Consider the following 23,708-nt stretch of genomic DNA (forward strand, 5'->3'; position numbering starts at 1 on the left):
GGCTGTCCTATTATATATTCCCACCAAAAATGAATGTATGACAAATCTAGTTTTTTACTCCTTTGCCATCATTTGGAATTATCACTATATTTTCTTTTTCTAAAAAGAGGTTTTTATTGCCTTTGGTCCACAGTTGTTACCGTATTTTCTGGTGTATAAGACGACCCCCTAATTTTACATTTAAAACATAGGTTTAGGCCTATATTTGCTGTATCAGACTACCCCCCACTTCCGAGGCAACACCAGTTCTTTTTTTAATAGACCACCTCTCTGACTCTGGCCAATCTGAGCAGGCTTTTTACTAGAACACAGTGTCATCTTATACGCTGGAAAATGCGGTATTTCACATTATCTCCTAGGTGAGGCTGGTCTCAGGGAGGGTTTCTTGGCAGTACTTGCTGGGAGAGAGGGGACAAGTATGTAAGTAGGGGAGTCTGGCTTTACCTCAACCACTCAGAACTCCATCCTTCTGTCTTGGCTTCAGTGTCCTCACTGGGCCCCTGGGGAAATCCATTCCTTCATGATGCCTAAAGAACCTGGGGACTGCCTTGCCCTCTTCCAGGGCACCCCACTCCATCATCCCCACCTCACTACCCTCACCAGAATGTTTTTTTTTGTTTTGTTTTGTTAAAGCTACCTGATTATTGAGAGGAGAGAGAGAGAGAGACAGAGAGAGAGAGAGAGAGAGAGAGAGAGAGAGAGAGAGAGAGAGAGAAGAGAGAGAGAGAGAGGGAGAGAGAGAGAGAGAGAGAGAGAGAGAGAGAGAGAGAGAGAGAGAGAGAGAGAGAAACATCTACAATGAGAGAGAATCATTGATTGGCTACCTCCTTCACACCCCACTCTAAGTTTCAAGCCCCCACCGTGGACATATGCCCTAACTAGGAATTTAACCATGACCTCTGGTCGACGCTCAACCACTGAGCCACTCCAGCTGAACCCTGTAAGTTATTCTTCACTTCAGTTAGTGTGTCCTTCATTTCTCACTGGTTATTGTGGTTTATGTATCCTTTTGTATGCTATTGAAGGTCTCTATACGTTCATCTACTCTTCCCCTAAGTTCATTGAGCATCCTTATAACCAGAGTTTTGAACTCTGCATCTAGTAAATTGCTTGTATCCATTTTGAACTCTTTTATTCTGTTCTTTCTGGTGTTTTATTCTGTTCTTTCATTTGGGATGTGTTTCTTTGTCTCCTCATTTTGGCAGCCTCCCTATGTTTGTTTCTATGTATTAGGTAGAACTGCTATGTCTCTTGGGCTTGGTAGAGTGGTCTAATGTAGTAGGTGTCCTGTAGGGTCCAGTTGCACAGCCTTCCCAATCACCCAAGTTGGGCACTCCAGGTGTGTCTCTCCCATGTGGGATATGTACATGTTCTTATTATAGTTGAATCTTAATTGCTATTGGCACATCAATGGGAGGGATTTACCCCCTGGCTGACCACTACAAAGACTGGCTGTTACCATCAATACCAATGGAGGCTCAGATGTGCAGGGTCTACTTCAAAGAACAGGACTCTGGTGTGTCTCCGGTGCCTGCTGAGTCTGCCCCTTGAGTGTATCACTGTGGAGGTGGTTGGGTGGTGTTTTAGATGTGATCTGAAGCTGTCCACTGGGTATGCTGGCTCTGGGCTGGCCTGGGAGGTGCAGGCCAAAGTCAACCACAGCCTGTGTTCTGCCCAGGGCCATCCAGCTTGAGGTACAAAGTCATCTGCAGCTGTCTGTTACTTGAGGTGCCTAAGAGAGACCAAGCTGTGAAAAACAGCTGACTACTGCTAGTGCCAAGCCTGGGACCACTTAGCAAGAAGTGGCTTGCTGAGTATACATACTGCTTATTTGAGAGATTTTAGAAAATCTGAAGTGTGAGCCAAGATAAGCCATTTGTATAGAAAAGTCACTGGAAACAGCTTAGGTAGGCCCGCAAGTTTGATGGGATAGGGTCTTGGAATCACCAGGGAGGGCAAACTGTGATAACCAGGTAGGTGGAGGTGATGCCTGCATACTATCTCTCTGGGGTCATCAAAATAACAATGCCTAGTGTGGCTCACTTGGTTAAGCATCATCCTGTGCACCGAAAGGTCACTGGTTCCATTCCTGGTTAGGGCACATGTCCAGGTTGTAGGTTCATTCCCTGGTTGGGGTGTGTACCAGAGGCAGCTGATCAATGTTTCTCTCTTTCTCAAATCAGTAAGATCATATAAAAAACAACAAAAAAATAGAAATAATCCCTTTTTCAGTCAGGGAAGCAGAACCACAAAACGTTATGAGAGAAAATTTTCTCTTTTCTCTTATGCTGGAGGCCCAGATGCATGAATTCTAGCCCGGCCATTGGGAGTGGATGGGAAGGGGCTGCGGGAGGTTGGCCAGCCGGCCACACCCCCTGGTTGAACTCCCAGTGGAACTCCTGGTTGAAGGGACAATTTGCATATTAGCCTTTACTATATAGGATAAGAAGTAGACCTTATGCAATTGTAGTAGGAACTTGTAGAGGTGAAGATCTAAGAGGTATATTGGAAGATTAGAGAGGTACCCTGTTTCCCGGAAAATAAGACAGTGTCATATTAATTTTTGCTCCCAAAGATGCGCTAGGTCTTATTTTCAGGGGATGTCTTATTTTTCCATGAAGAAGAATACGGTACACATTTATTGTTAAATGAAAATAAAGGAAATTTATTACCTGTATACGGTACAGGAGTACGGTAGTTGTCAACACAAGCCAGACAAACTGTGAATCCTACAGTATCAAGAATTTACTCATTTATTCAATGACAATCATGCCATCATCTTCTAGAACATCATCATAACAATCCAATTCCTGAATTTCCTGGTGAATTTCTTGTGACTCCATTTCCTTCAGAATCAATGGACCAAATCTCTCATGTTTAGCCCGGGGGGGTGGGGAGGGGGGAGAGACTTATTTTCAGGGGGATGCCTTATATTTCACTCAGAAGGAAACCTGTAAGTAGGTCTTATTTTTGGGGAAACACGGTAGTAACTAATCAGTCAACCTGAGAAACCAAACATGTCCAGCTGCCACAATAGGTCTGCACTGGGGAAGGCTAATGGGGAGGTCTAGGGAAAGTTGTGCTCTGTTCAGCTACCAGAAGTAGGAGTCATCTGTCAAGCATCTAGTGTTGGGCCTGGGGCCATTGCTGGTCCACAGGGTCAGGAGTTGGGGGGGAAAGCCGGATGTGTATTGGAGGAGAATGAGGACAACGTGGACTCTTCTGATCCTCCACCTCTGACTCTTCCTGCATCCAACCACAGTAATGGCTGCTGCTTTTCTTCCACCTGCTAAATCTGACTCAAATTCTTCTTTTGCCAACTCTAATTTGGAACCCTCTTAAGGGATGGGATTTGGGGAAATGTAATCCAGTTTAATTAACTTGACACAGAATAAACCGCCCCACTAAGCAAACAATATAAACAAAAGTTGAATCTCTAATTATTGGAGTAGCAAAATGAGTGTATTGCCTGGAGGGATTATGTTTTAGTCTAATTCTTCTGTCCCTTTTGTCCTAGCCAATAATTCAATTCTTAAATCACATGTTGTCTTCATTGATCTCACTGTCCAAGCTGGTTTTCATCTGCCCAGGTACCTATCTCCTAGAGAGAAAAAGAAGTCCCTTCTTTGGATTTAGGCTATAACTCCCTACAAAGGCAGGCTTGTCTTTTAACTTTTACTGTATTTTTTCTTTCTCTCTTGATTCTTATATTTTATTGGCATTCTTTGCCTCTTTCTCTATCGGGGTATGATTCTTTTAAAAAAATATATATATTATTGATTTTTTTACAGAGATGAAGAGAGAGGGATAGAGAGTTAGAAACATTGATGATAGAGAAACATTGATCAGCTGCTTCCTGTACACCTCCCACTAGGGATGTGCCCACAACCAAGGTACATGCCCTTGACTGAAATTGAACCTGTGACCCCTCAGTCCACAGACCAATGCTCTATCCACTGAATCAAACCAGTCAGGGCTGGATATGATTCTTGTTCATTCTCCATATCTCTAGCTCCTCTCTTGCCTAAACATGTTTATGAACCATTACTTTTAGCTACTATCTTACCTTTGGGTGATCTAGTGCTCCCATTTTTGTTTTATATATTCAACTGCAGATATTTACTGAACATCCAAGACATCATCCTACCCTCCATAGGAGCTCAAAGTACAAAAACTATTTATAAAATAAGAGAAAAAGTAAGCTCTGGGCTGCTCGAGCTTCATCCTATTACACCAGCTGGTTAGAATGTCGTCCCATTATGCCAAGGCTGTGATTTGCTCCCTGGTCAGGGCACATATAAGAAATAACCATGATAGCCATTCTGACAGGATTGAGGTTATACTTCATTGTAATATTAACTTACCTCTCTCTGATGATTAGTTTATTTGAGCACTTTACCCTATGTCTATTGGCCATAAGTATGTCCTCTTATAGAAGTGTCTATTCAGGTCCTTTGCAAATTTTTTAATTGATTGTCTTTCTTTTAAGTGATATGAGTTCCTTCTATATTGGAAATAAGCCAATAAACCCATTATCATAAGTATCATTGGTAAATATGTTCTCCCATGAAATGGGCTTCCTTTACAGTGATTCATAAATTACCAAGATTAGGTCTTTTACATCTTAGGTTCAATTTATTCATAGGTGTGTGTGTGTGTGTGTGTGTGTTTGTGTGTTTAGCAAGTGTGTGTGTGTGTGTGTGTGTGTGTGTATGTGTGTTTAGCAATGGGATTGTTTTGTTAGTTTCCATTTCTGATAGTTCATTATTTTGAATAAAATCACAACTGAGTTCTGGATATTTATTTTGTATCATGCTACTGTACTATATTCATTTATCAGTTCTAGTAATTTTTTAGTAGAATCTTTAGGGTTACCTCCCTGTAGTATCATGTAATCTGCAAATAATAACAGTTTTGCTTTTTCCTTTTCAGTTTCAATGCCTTTTATTTCTTCTTTTTGTCTGATAGCTGTGGCTAGGATTTCCAGTGCCATGTTGACTAGTAGTGGTGAAAGTGAGCATCCCTGTGCACTTTTAGTTTTTCCTCCTTGAATAGGACGTTGGCTGTAGGTTTGTCATATATGTCCTTTATTATGTAGAAGTGTGTTCACTTTATTCCCAATTTCCTGAGAGTTTTTATTAAAAACTAGAGGCTCTATGCATGAAATTAGTGCAAGCGGCTCCGCCCTCAGAGCCCTGGTGGCTAGCTGTCTGAAAGGATGTCTGGAAGGGCATCCAGACTAATTAGCATATTATGCTTTTAGTGTTACAGATGGATACTGTATTTATTCATCTCTTTTTTTCTGTATCAATTGATATGATCATGTGCTTTTATTTTCCTTCATTTTTAAAAAAGTATATTTTATTGATTTTTTTACAGAGAGGAAGAGAGAGAGGGATAGAGAGAAACACTGATGAGACAGAAACATCGATCAGCTGCCTCTTGCACATCCCCTCATGGGGATGTGCCCGCAACCATGGTATATGCACTTGACCAGAATCGAACCCGGGATCTTTCAGTCCGCAGGCCGATGCTCTATCCACTGAGCCAAACCGGTTTCGACTCCTTCATTTTTTTTTAATGTGGGGCAGCTCATTTATTGATTTGTGGATATTGTACCAGCCTTGCATCCAGAGAAGAAACAAAAAAGGATCATATTGTGAGATGCCATTTATAGAAAACATCCAGAAAGGTTAAAAAAAGAGACAAATAGCATATCAGAGGTTTCCAGGGACAGAAGGAGTGGAAAATGAGTACCTTTGGGGCAGATTTTTCTTTTCCTTGTGGGGTGATGGGACATTCGGCAGCTAGGCAGTGGTGGAGATTACACAGCATCATGGATGTACTCCATACTCAGAAATGGCACAATTTAAAGTACAAATAACATTTATTATTTAAGATTAATTACACCATGGGAAAATGAAGGCTAAAAAAGGAAAAAAAAATGATACAATAAAAAACTGAATCCTGACATGGAGAAAAAAATGCAACAATTAAAGAGAATAAAAGTAAAAGGTCAATGTGTGGGGGTAAAACAAACACTTCTGATGGGAGAGAGAGACCACATTTAACAGACATTGAGCTGGCCCTGAAGTCTTTTCCAGAGACAGCTCCTCCTCTGAGGCTGGAAGCAGGACAGGGTCCAGGGAGGGCTGTGCAGCCAGGGGTGGAGCGTCCTCAGTTAGGTCAGGAGTGCTGCCCAGGCCTACCTGGCTCTTCAGCAGGGGCTGTTGGAGGTGGCAAGACTGTTGGAGGTGGACCGGCCTCTACATCTGCCTCTGCATTGGGGCTCCTCTGGGTGGGCAAGTTGTTGAAACAGGAGCCTGCTCTGCCCCCTGGGCTGGTGCTATAGCTGAGAGGAGAAAAGATCACCCACGGGACTGCATTTCCACGAGCCTCCCAATCACAGAACACGGCTGCAGCTCTGAATCCCACATGGGACATCCTCACAGGCAGGCATTCCCACAGGTGGTGCTCTGAGGCTGGCCTTTGCTCCTAGAGCCTTTGGGGTGCTCCCTGTATACCTGGGCCTAAGTCATCCCCATATGTGTGCATGCAACTCTACCCCCATCCCACCTCCCCCACCTTCTCACCATTAGGCTCTGCCTCCTTGGGCTCCAGCTCATCAGGCCAGGTTTGTTGAGCATGAGCACTGTGCTCCAGGTTGGAGTCAACATTGGTGAGCTGCCAGCAGAAAATGAGTGGCTTTGAGGTTGGAGGCTTGTTGGGCCTGGCCAGGTTCGATGAAGAAGTCCTTCCTCACCCATCCATGGGCTCTATTTCCCCAGGACCCCCCCCCCCCAGGTGGCCACTCACTTCGGACCGGCTCTGGCCCTCAGTGGTGTGGTTCACCTGCCCCTCACTGGAGGACATGGGTGGGGAGTCTTTGTTGAACACCTGCTGCTCCATGACCTGGGATGAACTCTGCAATGACAGTGACTGGCAGCTGGTTGGGAGGCCTCAAACCCTGCCCAGCTGTAGTCACTGCTGCTTCTGCCCACTGGTCACTATCCAGGTCCCCTACCTGAGTGTGTCCTCAGACCAGAGCAGCGACCTCACTTCCTGATAGGAGCAGCGACCTCACTTCCTGACGATGGAGCCCAACAGAACCTGGAGCCTGGTAACCAGGCAGCCCCATTCTATAACTGCCCTTCCCACCTCACTCCGATAGTGGCATTAGAGAGGACACCATGTCTTCCTGTTGTCTCCCAGTGTGCCGAGGACGAGGCCTCCAGACAGGCAGATGCCGCCTGTGGCCTTTTTCACGGCGGAAGCCAAAGGTAGCACAGGGAGGTTTTTTGTGGCCAGTTCCACTCTGATCCCCCCGAGCAGCCCCATGTCTGGTGTGTGTGTGTGTGTGTGTGTGTGTGTGTCCAAGGGCGTTCAAGTGTGGAGGGCCTGATCCAGAACAGAAGGTTCAGTGGGCAGAAGCAGCAGTGACTGGGCCAGGCTTGAGGACTCGCCACTGGCTGATGGTCACTTCCATTGCAGATCTCTTTCTCCATCAAGGTGGTGCATGTTCCACTACCTGAGGAAGAGCCCAGTGACATGGGCAGCAATGAGAGCCCGGTGAGCCACACCACAGAGGGCCAGGAAAGACCTGAAGTGAGTGTGGCCACCTGGGGCTCTGGGGATCCAGGGCCCGTGGATGGACAACCAGGGACTCCTCCACCGAAGCCACGCAGGCGCTTCAGGCCTCCAACTCCGAAGAAGGTCAGATTCAACCGGCAGCTCAAAGTTTTCACCAGTGACCTGGACTATGGTACCGATGTCAACCAGACTGGCCTGGAACACCTGCAGTCCAAAGAGGCAGAGCCAAAGGGTGAGAAGCTGGGGAAGTGAGGGTCGGATTGGGGGTGGAGTGACATGGGAGCTTATGGGGAGGGATTGTTGCCAGGCACACAGGGAGCACCCCAGAGCCTGGACAGGAGCAATGATGGGCCTCAGACCACCCATCTGTTGGACTGCGGGTGGGAAGGACATCCTGTGGTGGGTCCTGGGCTGTGGCTGTCTTCTGTCTTGGGGGAAGACAGACATGCAGACACCTGGGTGATCTTTTCTCCCCTCTCAACTCCAGCACCAGCTCTTCCTGTCATACTTGGAGTTTATCCTGAAGAGCAGGATGTAGAGCTAGAGGAATCACCACCTCCAGAAACCCTGTCACCCCCAGCAGCCTCTCCAGCTGCAGCTGTGGAGCCAGGGCTGGCCCCAGAGGAAACTGAGGCTCCACCACCACTGGATGAAGAACCCTCCATGGAGCCCAGGCTTGTTCCTGCTTCAGAGGAGGAGCTGCCCCTGGTGGGCCCAGCTCAAGGGCCCCTTGTAGAATGTGATCAACCTGTCCCAAGGGACAACCTTGTTTTTTTTGTTTTCTTTTCCCTTTTTATTTTGTTTGTATGTGTTCCATGCCATGGTTCAATTTTCTCTCTTTTGATGTTTATTGGTTGGGGGTTTATTGCTTTTATCATTTTATCTTTTCTGTCCTTATCCCTCTTTTTCCCATTGTACAATTTATTTTAAGTAATAAAAGTTACCATTTGTGTTTGAAATGGTGCCGTTCCTGAGCATGGAGTACATCACGATGCTGTGCAGGCCTCACCACTGTCAGGTTGCAGAATGTCCCATCTCCCCACAAGGAAACCAGCACCAACAATATTCACTCCCCACTCCCCCTTCCCCTGGAAAACCCTGATCTGCTTTCTGTCTTTATTTCTTTAAATTTCTGGATAATTCCTTTTACTGGAATCTTCCTAAAAATATGTGTCAGCTCACATATTTTTATAGCATTTTTGTAATCCTAGCTGGATGAGAGATCAGATGTAAAAGAATATGCTTTCTTAGTAAGTGTGTGTATAATTTCAGGGTAGACAACCTTGTGCTAAGTGTAACTCCTGAAGTTAATCAGGAATCTTCAAAAAAACATTTAAGAGGTGTGAAGACTCCCAAGCTTATCCTAAGAGGCCAGCATTATCCTAATTATAAAACCAGATAAAGACACCACAAAGAAAGAAAATTATAAATAATATTCCTGATGAACACAGATGCTAAAATCCTCAATAAAACATCAGCAAACTGGATCCAGCAATACTTTAAAAATATCATACACCATGATCAACTGGCATTTATTCCAGGGTTGTAGAGATGGTACCATATCCACAAATGAATAAATGAGTTACACTACATAAAGTGAAGTCTACAAAGTACACAATCATATTAATAGATGCAGAAAAGGCGTTTGATATAATCATCCATTTATGATAAAAATTATCAGCGTCATTGGAATGAATAGAGGGAACATACCTCAATGTAATAAAGGCCATATATGACAATCCCAAAGCCAACATCAGGTGCATTGGGCAAAACAAACATATTTTAGGTGGTAGTTTTACCTGTCATATAACGTATAGGGTATTTTATGGCAGGAATGATTGCTGGGAGGTTGGACAGGAGGAAATGATGGGGATTTGGACTAAATCGCAGTGTGGGGGTTATAAGAAGTGATTGGAGCCGAAGCTGGTTTGGCTCAGTGGTATAGCGTCGGTCTGTGGACTGAAGGGTCCCAGGTTCGATTCCGGTCAAGGGCATGTACATTGGTTGCGGGCACATCCCCGGTAGGGGGTGTGCAGGAGGCAGCTGGTCGATGTTTCTCTCTCATCGACGTTTCTAGCTCTCTATCTCTCTCCCTTCCTCTCTGTAAAAAATCAATAAAAATATATTTATAAAAAAAAAAGAAGAAGATTGGATTTAGGATATATGTCAAAGCTAATGCTGGCAGGAATCATTGGTGGATTGGATGTGATGCTTGAACAATAGAAACTAACAATATCGTACAGTATTTTGCCTGAGAGACTGGGGAAGAGTAGATTGTTTTTCTATCCAGGGAAGCAAGTGTGGAGCCGACTGGGAATGGGTATTGGGGAATAATGGCAGGAGTTCCTTTCTGGAAGTACTAAAGCTTTTAGGGTTGTGATCTCAGTTGAATCCAAAGGTTGAGAACTAGGTAGTCAGGACTAGGAGAAGAAATGAGGGTCTGGTGCTTTCCTTTGCTGGATGTTACTTTGTCCAGATCCAGAATTTTCACTGAGGTCTAGTTGACTCCAGCATTCAAACTCTTTCCACAAGGTTCTTCTCTGTCCCTAACAGCCCATCTAGTAATAATAACAATTTGCCTGTTGTCCCATTTTTTCCTCTAGATTTTAAGAGCCGTGAATACTACAAAGGCTATGACAGTCCTCCAACAGTGCACAGAAGCATGGACTGTGGCCAACTTGTCTGGCTTTACAGGATTGTCCCCAGAATGAATCCTAGAGACAGCACACTTGTCCGCACCATGACTCTATCACTCTGCTTTTATTACATGTAGAAGGCATAAACCAAACAATTTATCTAAGTAACCAATTAATTTAGTCTTCATTGATAGAACTGCCACGTGCCAATTTTATCCTGATAACATTAATTCATCCTGCCTGAAAATTTAAAGAAATTCTGGTCTATAATGGATTTAATCTAACATTCTTGATGTCCTTTTTATCAAATTTATCTAATAATCTACATAGTACAGCCAAACCCTAAAGATCGAACTTAAAAATCTATAATTACATAAGTATATTTTAATTCTATTACACAGGCCTATAGTATTTTAATGTAAACAGGGCATTATAAGGTATAGACAAATTCAAAAGGAGTGAGTTTTCTAAGGAGATATTGTTCTCAGTTGGTAATCAGGATGAATTAATATAAGCAGTCAGAAAATACTAAAGGGTTTGATGATTCTAAAGCAGGAAGAGGTACAATAGTATCTTGTTAATTGACTGATTTCATTTTCCTAGAGAGGACACTAAACTGGTTATTAAAAGTTGGACCATTTGTCAGACTGAGGTGGAGGGGAGAGCAGTGGTGAATTATTACTGTGTACAAAGGCCAGAAAGCATGACATTGGAGATAAATTTGGTCTAGTTTTGTTAGTTGAAAATGAGTCATGTTTAGAAAAGGTTTCTTTAAAATAGACTGGCTCCTGGATGTGAGGGACTTCCTATGACATGCTACAGAATTGGTACTGAGTCATAGTCTGTAGGCAATACAGAATTCATTGAGATTTTCAACAGTTGACATGATTAATTTTGTAAATATTATACTGTGACAATATAAATAAATGCATCAGTAGCTCAGAGATACTCGTTATTGATTTTTTAGCACATGAAAGAATTACTGGCATCTTTCAGTTGCTCAATTAATGTCTGTGGAGTGATTTGCTAATTGCTGAATAAAGGAATGCTGGCTATAGGTGCATAGCTGGGACACTATTTCAGAAGTAGAGGCAAGAGATGATGAATGCATTTGGAAGGATGGACTCAGATTTGGAAGATAAATTTTGTATAGAATCAGCAAAGTTTAGTAATGACTAAGGTGACCAGATTTTAACATTGGTAAAGTGGGACACCATTGAGGGCGAGGGAGGGGGTTCTTGATTAAAAATTTGGTCTATATGGAGCAACAAAAATTTTCATAGAACGCAAAAATAGTATTATAGTATATTTTTTAAAATTTCAACATAAGTACAATTTATAAATATAATAAATAAATAAAAATATGTATAGTTGTAAGTGTCACTTTCAAGGCTAGACTTTTTGCCGCCAATATAAAATATAAATAATATGAGTACTGTGTGCTAAATTCAAGAAAATTTATGTATTTATGAAATGAATAAATAAATAAATAAATAAATTACCTAAATTATCTGAATAGCTGATTTGTAATGACATCACTTGTTTAACTAGCTTACTAGCACTCAGTACTATGTGTATGTCTGAGAGACAGTTACAAAATGTTTTTGTTGTTGCCAATCCCAAAAAATGCCATTGTTCATTAAGTCCAAACAATGGTGGTCGAATTCTAACAACTGATCAACAATGGGAACTTTGATAATCAGTTCTTGATAATCAGTTCTCAACAATTATTTGTTATTATTAAAGTTTAACATTATAAAATTAACAAAAATAATATAAAACTCATATCCTGGCTAAATAGCCACATGGTCGCTGAAAACCGTATATTCCCTTCCCGTTCTTCCACCGTCCCCTAGCTTGTCGTGCATTCTTTCAAAAAATCAGGACTTTTTAAAAATGCCAAGGGACGGGGGACAAATTGTTAAAAATCAGGACTGTCCTGCCAAAAGTGGGATGTCTAGTCACCTTAGCATTTATCCTTTCTGATTGGTATTTTTGATTTATTGGGATATATTCCCAGAAGTGGGATCATGGGGTTGAATGGGAATCCCATTTTTAACTTTTTGAACAAACTCCACACTGTTTTCCACATTGGCTGCATCAGTCTGCATTCCCTCCAGCAGTGCATGAGGGAGAAAAAGTAAAAAACAAAACAAAAACAAAAAACAACATACAGCAACAAATAAACAGCTCTCAAAATTCAGAGAAGGGAAGAGGAAACCAAGATGGCTGCATAGGTAAAAGCCTAATTGCAGCCTCACACAACAATTTCAAAAAACACAAATAAAATATAAAGTGGACATTATCCAGAACTACAGGAAAGTTGACTGACTGGAAATTCTACAACTAGAAGGAAAGAGAAAACCAGAAGGAAAATCAGAGGAGCTGTAAAAGCCTAAGATAGGGAGGAATGGTGCTCACGCAGGGAGAGGACGGAGCCAGAGAGGAGCGGCGACTGAGTGCCTGGTTGGCATTTCCTAATGGGAAGGAGATAAAAGTTGCAGACTGTGCTGAACCCCAGCTTCGACTGCATTGAACCCCAGTTCAGGGCGAGATCCTTGGGTCCCAGGCTCATATAGAGGGATTCTAGGCTGTAAGGCGGAAACTCAGGGGAGCTGCAAAAGGCAGAGCCCCGGAGTTGCGCACATTGTGCGCAGAGGACTGACTGTTGACTATGCCACTGGATTGCCCTAGAGCACATGTGTCAAACACAAGGCCCGCGGGCCAAATCTGTCCCGCCAGGCCTTGCAATGTGGCCCGCACCGCGCTGTCATCACTGCACTCCGCTGCGTTTCCATCACAATGACAGTTTATGACTGTTCAGTAAACCATTCGGCCCGCGATTTAGGCTGGATTTTAGATTTTGGCCCCTTCTCTGATTGAGTTCGACACCCCTGCAGAGGGAAGGAGACAAAAGCTCCAGACTGCACTGAACCCCACTTCCAACTGCACTGAACCCCAGTTCCGGTCTCATTGGGGGAGAGACTAGACTGTCTGGTAGTGGGCAAAACTCGAGGGCACCTTTCTGTCAGAGGTGCTTGCAGCGAGTACCAAAGGACTCTGAGGAACACGGAGACTCAGAAACCTCATAGGGCGGGGCTGACAGGAAGCCAAGGCTGTAGGCTCCACCCTGAAACTCCGTCCCATCCAAGCTGAGCACAGAGGCTTTTGAATAAGGCTGTCTCCTGGCATAGACACAGCTGATTCTCACGGCCAATTGGCCTGGAGGTCAGTTCCTCCCAGTGATACCAACAACAATCAAGACTTAACTACAAAAGACTGTACATACAGTCCACAAAGGGGTGCACCAAGAGTGTCCACCTCAGATAACTGTGAGGCTGACCCACTAAATCATATAGGACACCTTCTACACAAAGCCACCCTTCCAATTCAGGGAAGCAGCAAAAATGCCGAGGCAAGGAAACATCACAAACAAAGAGATGGAGGATAAAAAGCAACTGAATATAGAGTTCAAAACCATGCTTGTAAAGTTTTTCAAGAATTTCTTAGAAAAGGCAGATAAAATAAACAAGACCTATGAGGTATGAAAAGGGATCAACTAGAAATAAAGAATACATTGTCTGAAATAAAAAATATTATACAGAGTCCTGAAAACAGAATGGAAGATTGAAAGAATCAAGTCAAAGATTTGTAACACAAAGACCCAGAGGACACTCCTCCGCAGAAACAAGAAGATAAGAGAATCCAGAAAGTTGAAGATAGTGTAAGAAACCTATGGGACAACTTTAAGCGAACCAACATCAGAATTATGGGGTCCCAGAAGATAAGAGAGAGCAAGATACCAAAAACATATTGAAATAAATAGTGACAGAAAACTCCCCCCATCTGTTGAAAGAAATAGATTTACAAGTTCAAGGAAGCCCACAGAACCCCAAACAAAAGGAATCCAAAGAGGACCACACCAAGACACATCATAATTAAAATTCCAAGAGCAAAAGACAAAGAGAATATTAAAAGCAGCAAGAGAAAAGCAGGTAGTTACCTATAAAGGAGCACCCATACGATTGTCAGCTGATTTCTCAACAGAAACCATGCAGGCCAGACGGGAATGGCAAGAAATATTCAAGGTGATGAATAGCAAGAACCTACAGCCAAATATACTCTACCCAGCAAAATTATCACTCAGAATCGAAGGCCAGATAAAGAGCGTCACTAATAAAAAAAAAAAAAAAGCTAAAGGAGTTCATCACTGCCAAACCAGAATTATATGAATTGCTGAAGGGGGTTCTTAGAAAGAGGAAGAAAATAAAGATAAAAATTATGAACAACAAATACGTAACTATCAACAAGTGAATCTAAAAACCAAGGGAAATAAAAAATCTGATGAACAATATTAACTGGTGAATATAATAGAATCAGAGGTATGAAAGGGGAATGAACTGACGATTCTCAGGGAAAAGGGGAGTGGGGGGTGAGGGAAGAGACTGAACATAAACTGTGCACCTATGGATGAGGACATTGGGGGGTGGGGAAAGGCCAGAGGGTGGGGTGGGAACCTGGTGGAGGGGAGCAATGAAGGGGGGGGGGATGAGGAACATTTGTAATAATATGAACAATAAAGATTTATTTAAAAAAATTCAGAGAAGGGAATTGAATTCTGCCTCTCTATGGGAACTTTATTTACCTTTTCCTATCAAGGAACTTTCCAATCAAGATTCCCAGTTCTACATAATATTGCCCTAGTGTTTATAAGTTAGCTATAAACAATAAAAATAGTTGTTTTAGTATACTGGGTTTAAACAATATTTAATAAACAATATTAGAAAAAGCTATATAAAAATATTTATAAAGGAATATATAATTAATAATTTTAAACAATATAAAAATAGAAGGCACTCATATTGTGAAAATATGTATATAGAGCTATGGAAACTAGACTATATTTTTATTCTACTGATTTTTCAGAAATTGTTTTCCTTTTCTCAGTGTTTCAGTGACATGGACGTCTGGGGCTCAGAATTATTTCGTGTTGCATGCATTTAGTAGTTCCCGGGAAGGAGCGTGGGGGGCCTCTCTCGCTGCTGGGGTGCCATAGGCTTCTATAAGCTGCAAAACAAGCCGGATGCCATTTTTACTTTTCATAAAAGCCAAACTGCTCTTGTATTTCTTCCAGTTAGCAAAAACAGGGACTGATGTAGGTCTTTTGTAAAAGAGCAGTGGTATAATGTGAACTTCCGAAAAGCGGGGGATACCTGTATATCAATCAATATAATGGGGAAGATATTCTGATTTGGAATTGAATTTGCCTCCTACAATGATGTCTGAACTTCCAATTTCCTAATAGTGATCAGAGAAATCAAACTTGAGTTTCATTTAGGGAGATGGATAAAAATCTTATTGTGAAGGCATTTTAAAACCATTTGAAATAACAGAAAGGTACATTTTGATAACATCTCACTGGTATGCTTCTTTAGTATACTAGTTAGAGTGTTCACTACAGATGCAGAAATAGGCTTTTGGTTTTAAAAATAGAAAATCAGTAAGATAAAGATACTTTCTTAACATATACATAATTTCTAATAACTAATCAGTGACATTTAGATTTAAAGGGAGTGAATGCAAGAATTATTCCACATTAACGATATAAATAAGACAAAATCTATCACCTCTTTTGTTCAAAATTGTTCTGAGAATTCTATCCAATGCAGCAAAGTAGGCAACTGAAGTGAGTTACAACTACCAACCTAACATATTGTCATCATTTAGAGGCAATATATTAAAAATTAATAGTTTTTTTCTAAAAAACCTGTATGATTCTATTTATATAAATGTGAAAAATGACAACAATAGAAATCAAGATACTTGTTGAATTTAAAGCACTAGTAAGGACTGAGACATGGTCCAGTTAGAGAAAGTAATAGGGGGAAATCCCATTTACAATAGCAAAAAGCCAAGGCAAACAAAAGCAAACCTTTAAAACCTAGTAATAAACTTAAGAATCTGTAAGATTCATGTGCCCAAAACCATTAAGGTGCGCTGAAGGATTTTAAAGAAAGTCCAGAATAAACAGAGAGGTATAACATATTATTGGATAGGAGACTCAATACCATAAAAATGTCAATTATCCCTTAAGTGATCTAAACATTTCATATAATTTTTTGAAAATTTGATTCTAAACTTCACCTAAATGGTTTGCCCATCTCATTTAGAAAACGAGCCCTATGCAACCTGTTTCATGCTATCACCTTTTATCCCTCATATCCTATCTCCCTGACATTTTCTTTGTCTTTAGCCATAATAGCTTCCTTGTTACTTCTTCAGCATGACAGGCAAGGTCCTGCTTTTGAAGCATACCTGTGTTTCCCCGAAAATAAGACCTAGCGCATGGAAAGATCCCCTGAAAATAAGACCTAGCACAACTTTGGGAGAAAAAATTAATATAAGACACTGTCTTATTTTCTGGGAAACAGGGTAGTAATCCCTCCTTTGGAAAAAACTGCTGTTTGAACTACTCTGTTATTCTTATTCCCTTATTCTACAGGTCAATGCTGTTATTTTTAGACTGTAAAATAACTTGTTTTTATTTTGCCTGAATAGAAAAGATAAACTTAATTGTCTGACCTTGCAAGCTAGTCATCTAACATAAGGGACTGATAGGCTGATACTGATGCCAGGTGTCTGTATAGATATGATATGATACTCAAGATTACAAGCTGTCTACAAAAATAACTTACACAAAGTACTAGAAGGATATAAAAGGAAATACTCCCTTCCGCGTTTGTTCAGAATTTGACAGAGGTAATCTGCTCTGAACCTGCGCGCAATCAAGATGACTCCTAACGGATTGGCTGATTAAGGTGTCTTGTCCAGCTCGCTGATTTGCGATACAACACCTTAAACCTTGTGCAACTGCTAGTCCCTCTTTCTGGAATGCTCTCTCTAAGTAGAATGCTTTCTCCCTCACCACCTCCAGTTCTTTGCTCAAATGTCATCCACTTAGGGAAGCCTTAGCTGATTACCTAATCTAAAATGGGAACAACCCACTTACCCTCACTCCAACACTCACATGTACTTTCTTTCCCACATTTTTTTAATAGCATTTATCTCCATCTGAAATGCTGTTTATTTTATTTTTCTTACCTGTTTATTGCCTGTACCAACTGTTGACCCACTCTGACACACATGAACACACACAAAAAAAATCCTGTTGATTAAAAAAAGCTAAGTTTAGAGCGTCTGCCTGGGGAACAAAGGATCCTGGGTTGGATTCCAATCAAAGGCACGTGCCCAGGTTGCTGGCTCAATTCCCAGTAGGGGGCATGCAGGAGGCAACCAATCAATGATTCCCTGTCATCACTAATGTTTTTCTCTCTTCTTTCCTCTCCCTCCTCTCTGAAATCAATAAAAATATATATATTTTAAAAGACCATTGTCCTTCTGGGAATATTAAAAACTAAACTAAGTTTATATTACTCAGCCATAGGAAAAGGTAAAATAATGCCATTTCAACAATACTGAATGACCTTGAGAATATCATGTTTATGTAAAATAAGTCAGACAGAAAAAACTAGGAATCACATGATTCACTCAGATGTGAGATATAAATCAGAAGCAACAAATGAACAAACAAGAAAAACAAATGAATAAAAACTCAGACATTAACAGTATGGTGGTTATCAGAAAGAAGAGGGGTGAGGGATAATCAAGGGTAAAGGGGATCAAGTATATAGAGACAGAAGAAGATTTGACTTTGGGTGGTGAGCGTACAATGCAATATACAGAACATGTATCACAGAAATGTACATTTGAAACCTATATTATCTTATTAACCAATGCCACCCCAAATAAATGTAATTTTAAAAAGTGACAAGTTTTATTTTACTTTATTTGAGAGAAAACATCATCTTGACAGTCTAAGGGGTGCCTCAAAATAAGGAAATTAAAGAAGATATTCACATAGATTTAGGGCCTGGACTGGGTGAAATTTTAAGGCAGGTCTTGCAAGGTGGGGCACTCACTGGTTGGGAATGAGCAGTTTATGATATAATAGCTTTGGAGTAGTGGGTTCAGTGAAACAAGAATTTTAAAATGAGTCCTAATGAGCTAGCAGGGTTTTTTTTTTTTAAATATATATTTTATTGATTTTTTACAGAGAGAAAGGGAGAGGAATACAGAGCTAGAAACATTGATGAGAGAGAAACATCAATCAGCTGCCTCCTGCACACCCCCCACTGGGGATGTGCCCACAACTAAGGTATATGCCCTTGACCGGAATCGAACCTGAGACCTTTCAGTCTGCAGGCCGAAGCTCTATCCACTGAGCCAAACCAGTTTTGTCTAAGCTAGCAGTTTTGATAAATAAGCTATTTAGTTAATTCATATTGCATTTCCCAACCAACAACTAATATTTTTACTTTGTTATTTTTTTAACACATGGACTTGAGTACTATGTTCATTTAAATTTTATTGATTTTGCCATAGTATTATAAGAATCTGTAAGATTAAACCCTTTAAAAATATCCTTTAATTCAACTTCACTTAGATAAATACCAATTTATGCTTGCAATCTTAAACCACCTATGTAAATAATTTCTTACAGTTGGCATGCAATATCAGGTTAGTTTCAGGTGTACACCCTGGTAAAATGTACTATGTGACCATCCTGGTAAATCTTTTTTTTTTTAAATATATTTTATTGATCTTTTACAGAGAGGAAGGGAAAGAGATAGAGAGCTAGAAACGGTCGATGAGAGAGAAACATCGACCAGCTGCCCCTTGCACACCCCCTACCGGGGATGTGCCCGCAACCAACGTACATGCCCTTGACCGGAATCGAACCTGGGACCTTTCAGTCCGCAGATCGACGCTCTACCACTGAGCCAAACCGGTTTTGGCCATCCTGGTAAATCTTGTACCCATCTGACTGCATACATTGACTACATTCCCTAAGTACTTTACAACCCCATGACTATTCTGTATCACCAATCTCTTAATACCTTCACCTTTTTCACTTGTCCGGCCCCCCCCCCCCCCCCCAAGTCCTCCTCCCACCTGGCAACCATCAAAATGGTCTCTGTGTCTATGAGCCTGTTTTTACATCTAGGATGGGGAGGTAGAACTTTGGGGAGACTTTTGCTTTTCTACAGTTGCCCAAATTCTTAAGTGACCATGTATTATTGGAGTAAATGAAGATATTTGCATTTTTGAAAAAAAGTAGATGTGAAACTACTTATCATAGTGCCTGACACAAATGTTCAATAAACAATGTTATCTGGATTTAAAGCTTTTGTATGAATTCATATATCTTAAAACTTTTAATATAAGTCCATGCCTACCTCTTATTACATTTATTCTCAAACATTTTGTGTTTTCCGTACTAATGTGAACGAGAGGAAAGATTTATTGTGAGAGTGAAGGCAAGACGTGTTACAGAAAACCAGACAAAAATCAAGCAATACTTAGAGAGACGGAATTACATTTATTATGTGCGGGTCCAGAGAAAAATGTCTCTCAAATTCTGGACCCCAACATGGAAGAACTTTCTCTATTTCTATGTTTTTACCTTCTTTGTCTCCCAAATATGGGGTGTTTCTGGCCCCTTTTGCAAGTTCTTAAAGAGCTCCTATATGCTGGGCCTTGAGACCTCAACCAAAGGCCTGTCTTGGTGCCAGCACTGAGAATTTTGTCTGGGGAAAGTTTAACGGCCTCTCTGAAGTGGGAGTACCTTGGTTGTGGGCACATCCCCAGTAGGGGGTGTGCAAGAGGCAGCTGATCGATGATTCTCTCTCATCGATGTTTCTAACTCTCTATCCCTCCCTCTTCCTCTCTGTTAAAAAAAAAAATCAATAATATATACATTATTATATATATTATTATATAGCAAAACCAGAGCTCAGTTTATGAAATTAGGATGTCAGAGGGACAAAAATAATTGAGAATGTAAGACATACAGTTCACACTTGCAGGAATGGGTGACATCACTGAGGAGGCTTAAGTGGGGAAATGGGAAGTTTGAGGGGCAGAAACTCAGAAAATATCACTTTGAGGGCAAGAAAGGGGTAACAGTTCCCTGAACAGCAGCAAAAAGGTAAGAGTTGGAGAAACCAAGAGAAGAGAAATCTGAGGATGATCACTGTCAGTGATTTCAAGGGGTCTGGGATTGATAATGAGGTTGCTATTGATTATGGAAATTGTTTTGGTAGAGTGCTAGCAGAGATAAATTGAATTATATCTTAAAAATATTTTTTTTTCACCCTAGCTGGTTTGATTCACTGGATAGAGCGTCAGCCTGTGGACTAAAGAGTCCCAGGTTCGATTCCTGGTCAACATGCCCAGGTTGTGGGCTCATCCCCACTGGGGGATGTTCAGGAGGCAGCCGATCAATGATTCTCTCTCATCATTGATGCTTCTCTCTCTTTCCCTCCTTTGCTCTCTGAAATCAATAAAAATATTTTTTTTAAAGTTTTTTTTTTTTTCTTTTTGAAGGGAGGAAGGAGAGAAACACCGAAGATCGAGTTAAGAACCCTGGCATATGGCCTAACTTGGAATAGAACAAGAGACCTTTTGGTACATGGGATGACACTCAAGCAACTGAGCCATACCAGCAGCCAGGGCACTCTACATGTTTTAAAACAGACTTACCATGTGATTATTATAATAATTACAAGAATGCCTTTCATTAGCTTCGTAAACTAAGCATGATTGACAAGGCCCTCTGTGGTCTGGTTCTGCTTATTTCTCTGGTTTCATATATATATTTTTAAAAATATATTTTATTGATTTTTTACGGAGAGAAAAAGAGAGGGATAGAGAGTTAGAAACATCAATGAGAGAGAAATATCGATCAGCTGCCTCCTGCACCTGTGCCCCCACTGGGAATGTGCCCACAACCAAGATACATGCCCTTGACTGGAATCGAACCTGGGATCCCCCAGTCCGCAGGCCCACGCTCTATCCACTGAGCCAAACCGGTTTTGGCCGGTCTTATATTTTATTCCCCACTCCCACTCTAACCTGAAGAGCTTCTTCCAGTTTTCCATGCCTCATCACTGTGTGCTGGTGTTTGTAGCTTACACATCTTCCAATTCCATCTCAGTTTGGTGAAGCCTTTGGGGATGCTCAAGCCTTTTGATGTTAACTTCTAATTCCCATGTATGAATGTTAATATCCTGTATTCCTATTACCTAGCACCAGGCTGGGTATATAGTCTGTATTCCATAATTGTTAAGTGAACAAATAAATGAAGATAGCAAGTCTTCATATTGCACTATTTTTCACTAAAAAAGGTGTGCAGTATAGTATATTTGGCGTTTATTCTTGCCACTCAATATTCAATTTTGTGACTTTTGTTTAAACATAAAAAATCCCTGGCCAGGGAGCTCAGCTGGTCAGAGTCTCATCATGAAATGCCAAGGTTTCGACTTCCATTCCCAGTCAGGGCACATATCAACTAATGAATGCATAAATAAGTGGAATAACAAATATATATTTTTCTCTCTCTCTAAAATCAATACAAAACATAAATAAGAAATTTTATAAATACTAACTAAAACTTGCAAAGTAAAAAAAGCCTTAATCTGGTTAGCCTGTTGTAATTTTCCATTTAATTTCTAATGTTAGAATGGGCTATTTTGTCCTTTCCATAAACTCTTTTTAATTTTTTCTGGCAAAAATTATGAGGAAGTGGGACAGGTATCCTTTTATTTAAAATATAAATGACTACACTCAAACCAGTGGAAGTTTAGTACTACTAGAATCAGATCTCAATTTATATTCGCATTCATGGCTGTTGGTTCTCCCCAGGGAGACGGGAAAGATGGTCCCCTACACCTAATTTCAAGTTGATTCCAATAAACTGGGAATCATTTTAGCATTAAAGGCTCATTTTTCATTAGGCACTTTTTTTTTTTGAGAGGAGGTGACGGTGATGAAAATAAAATGCTTAATCCAACTCCTGTCAATTTGCAATGTTTTTTGGGGAGTCGAGTTTCAGAAAGCCAAGGAACAAAAGAGGATTTGGTTTTCCAATTCCCCAGAGGGGGCAGCAGATTGTGAAGCAGCCCAAAGTATAATTACCAACAAGAGGAAGGCGGGTGTGTGTGTATGAGTGTGTCTGTGTGCTTGGAGCTGGGGGAGGGAGAAGGGAGATAGGAGAGACGTTGCACATGCTAAGGATACAAGGGTTTTTTTTTTTGTTGTTGTTGTTGTTTTTGGTGTGTGTGTGTGTGTGTGGGTGTGTGTGTGTGTGTGTAAGAGCTACCTCGTTATGTAATATTTATAAGGAAAGGCGCTGCACCGGCACCCGCGCACTGACCCGCCTTCCTCTGGCCCAATTTACAACCAGAAGCTGGGCTACAATGGGGATGGGAGGAGGGGACACAAAGAGCGGAGCTGGCGGAGAGCGAACTAGACTGCGGGAAACAAGCCATTTGTGCAGAAGACTAGCAAAGAGGATTTCCCCCTTGGCTCGCAGCCGGATCAAGGAGTCCAAGGGGGCCGCCCTGACTCTGGGGTCAGCAGGGAGACCCGTTTTAAAATGCCAGGTCAGGCCCTAACCGGTTTGGCTCAGTGGATAGAGCATCAGCCTGCAGACCAAAGGGTCCCGGGGTTCGATTCAGGCCAAGGGCATGTATCTTGGTCGCGGACACATCCCCAGTAGGGGGTGTGCAGGAGGCAGCTGATCGATGATTCTCATTGATGTTTCTAAATATCTATTTTTCTCCCTTCCTCTCTGTAAAAAAAAAAAATCAATAAAATATAAAAAAAAATAAAATACGGGGTCCGGATCCGACCTTAGATGCTTATTCAGGGGCAGAGGGAAGGGGGTCAGAAACCTGCCTTTTTTCAGGGAGCTCTGCGGGGGTTCTGAGGCTGTGACCTGGGTCCCCACGCTGAGCCCCCCACCCTGGATCGTGGGTCCGGGCATTTTCGTGGTGGAAGCGCGTGGGGGCGCTGCCCTCCAGCAACGGCGCATGCGCGGGCTCGTGCCCGCCCCCGGCTCTTCCAATCGGAGCCCCGCGTTCCCCGCGGGAGGCGGGCCGAGGAGGGGCCGGGGCGGGGCGGGCCGGAGGCGGGCCGAAGTCTGGGAAGCTCGGCGACGGGAGTGGAGTCTCCGGAAGTGGCCGTTGTAAACACCGTCTCCAGGGGGTTTGTCCCCCTTTCAGCACCCCTTTGCTCTCTGTCCACCATCCCCCGGCCCTAGACTCAGTCCAGTTCACACAGTTTTGTTTTGCTTTGATTTGACCCCCGCGATCAGCCTGGGCCTGAGATTTGAAGCTGCCCCTGGGGCCCTGGGTGTGCGGTCTGGACCACGGGAGCCCCCGGAGGTAACCGCGGGGTGGGAGGCCTTCGAGGTGAACGGCTGGGGCGGGAGGCGTAGAGAGGCGCAGGATGGGGGGCTTTAGGTGTGCCAATGGAGATCCAGGGTAGTTGGGGGACTGTCTCGGGGCTGATCGTGTCCTCAGCGGGGACTCGCCTTCAGCCCGCGGGGCTGGGCCTCTCCGCCCGCCGGGAAGATGTTCT

At 42.1% G+C, this 23,708-nt stretch overlaps 1 protein-coding gene across 2 annotated transcripts in view; it reads left to right on the forward strand.

The window, feature by feature from the left end:
* The first annotated feature begins 23,253 nt into the window (after positions 1-23,253).
* Positions 23,254-23,708, forward strand: part of CCDC171 (coiled-coil domain containing 171) — a 219,781-nt gene continuing 219,326 nt past the window's right edge. For both annotated transcript variants that reach the window (XM_036434112.2, XM_045580256.1), the window contains exon 1: positions 23,254-23,512. The gene's annotated coding sequence lies outside the window, so the exon portion shown is untranslated. The remainder of the gene's footprint in view (positions 23,513-23,708) is intronic.

This window comes from Pipistrellus kuhlii, unplaced genomic scaffold, assembly GCF_014108245.1.
Source record: "Pipistrellus kuhlii isolate mPipKuh1 unplaced genomic scaffold, mPipKuh1.p scaffold_m20_p_12, whole genome shotgun sequence".
Taxonomy (NCBI): domain Eukaryota; kingdom Metazoa; phylum Chordata; class Mammalia; order Chiroptera; family Vespertilionidae; genus Pipistrellus; species Pipistrellus kuhlii.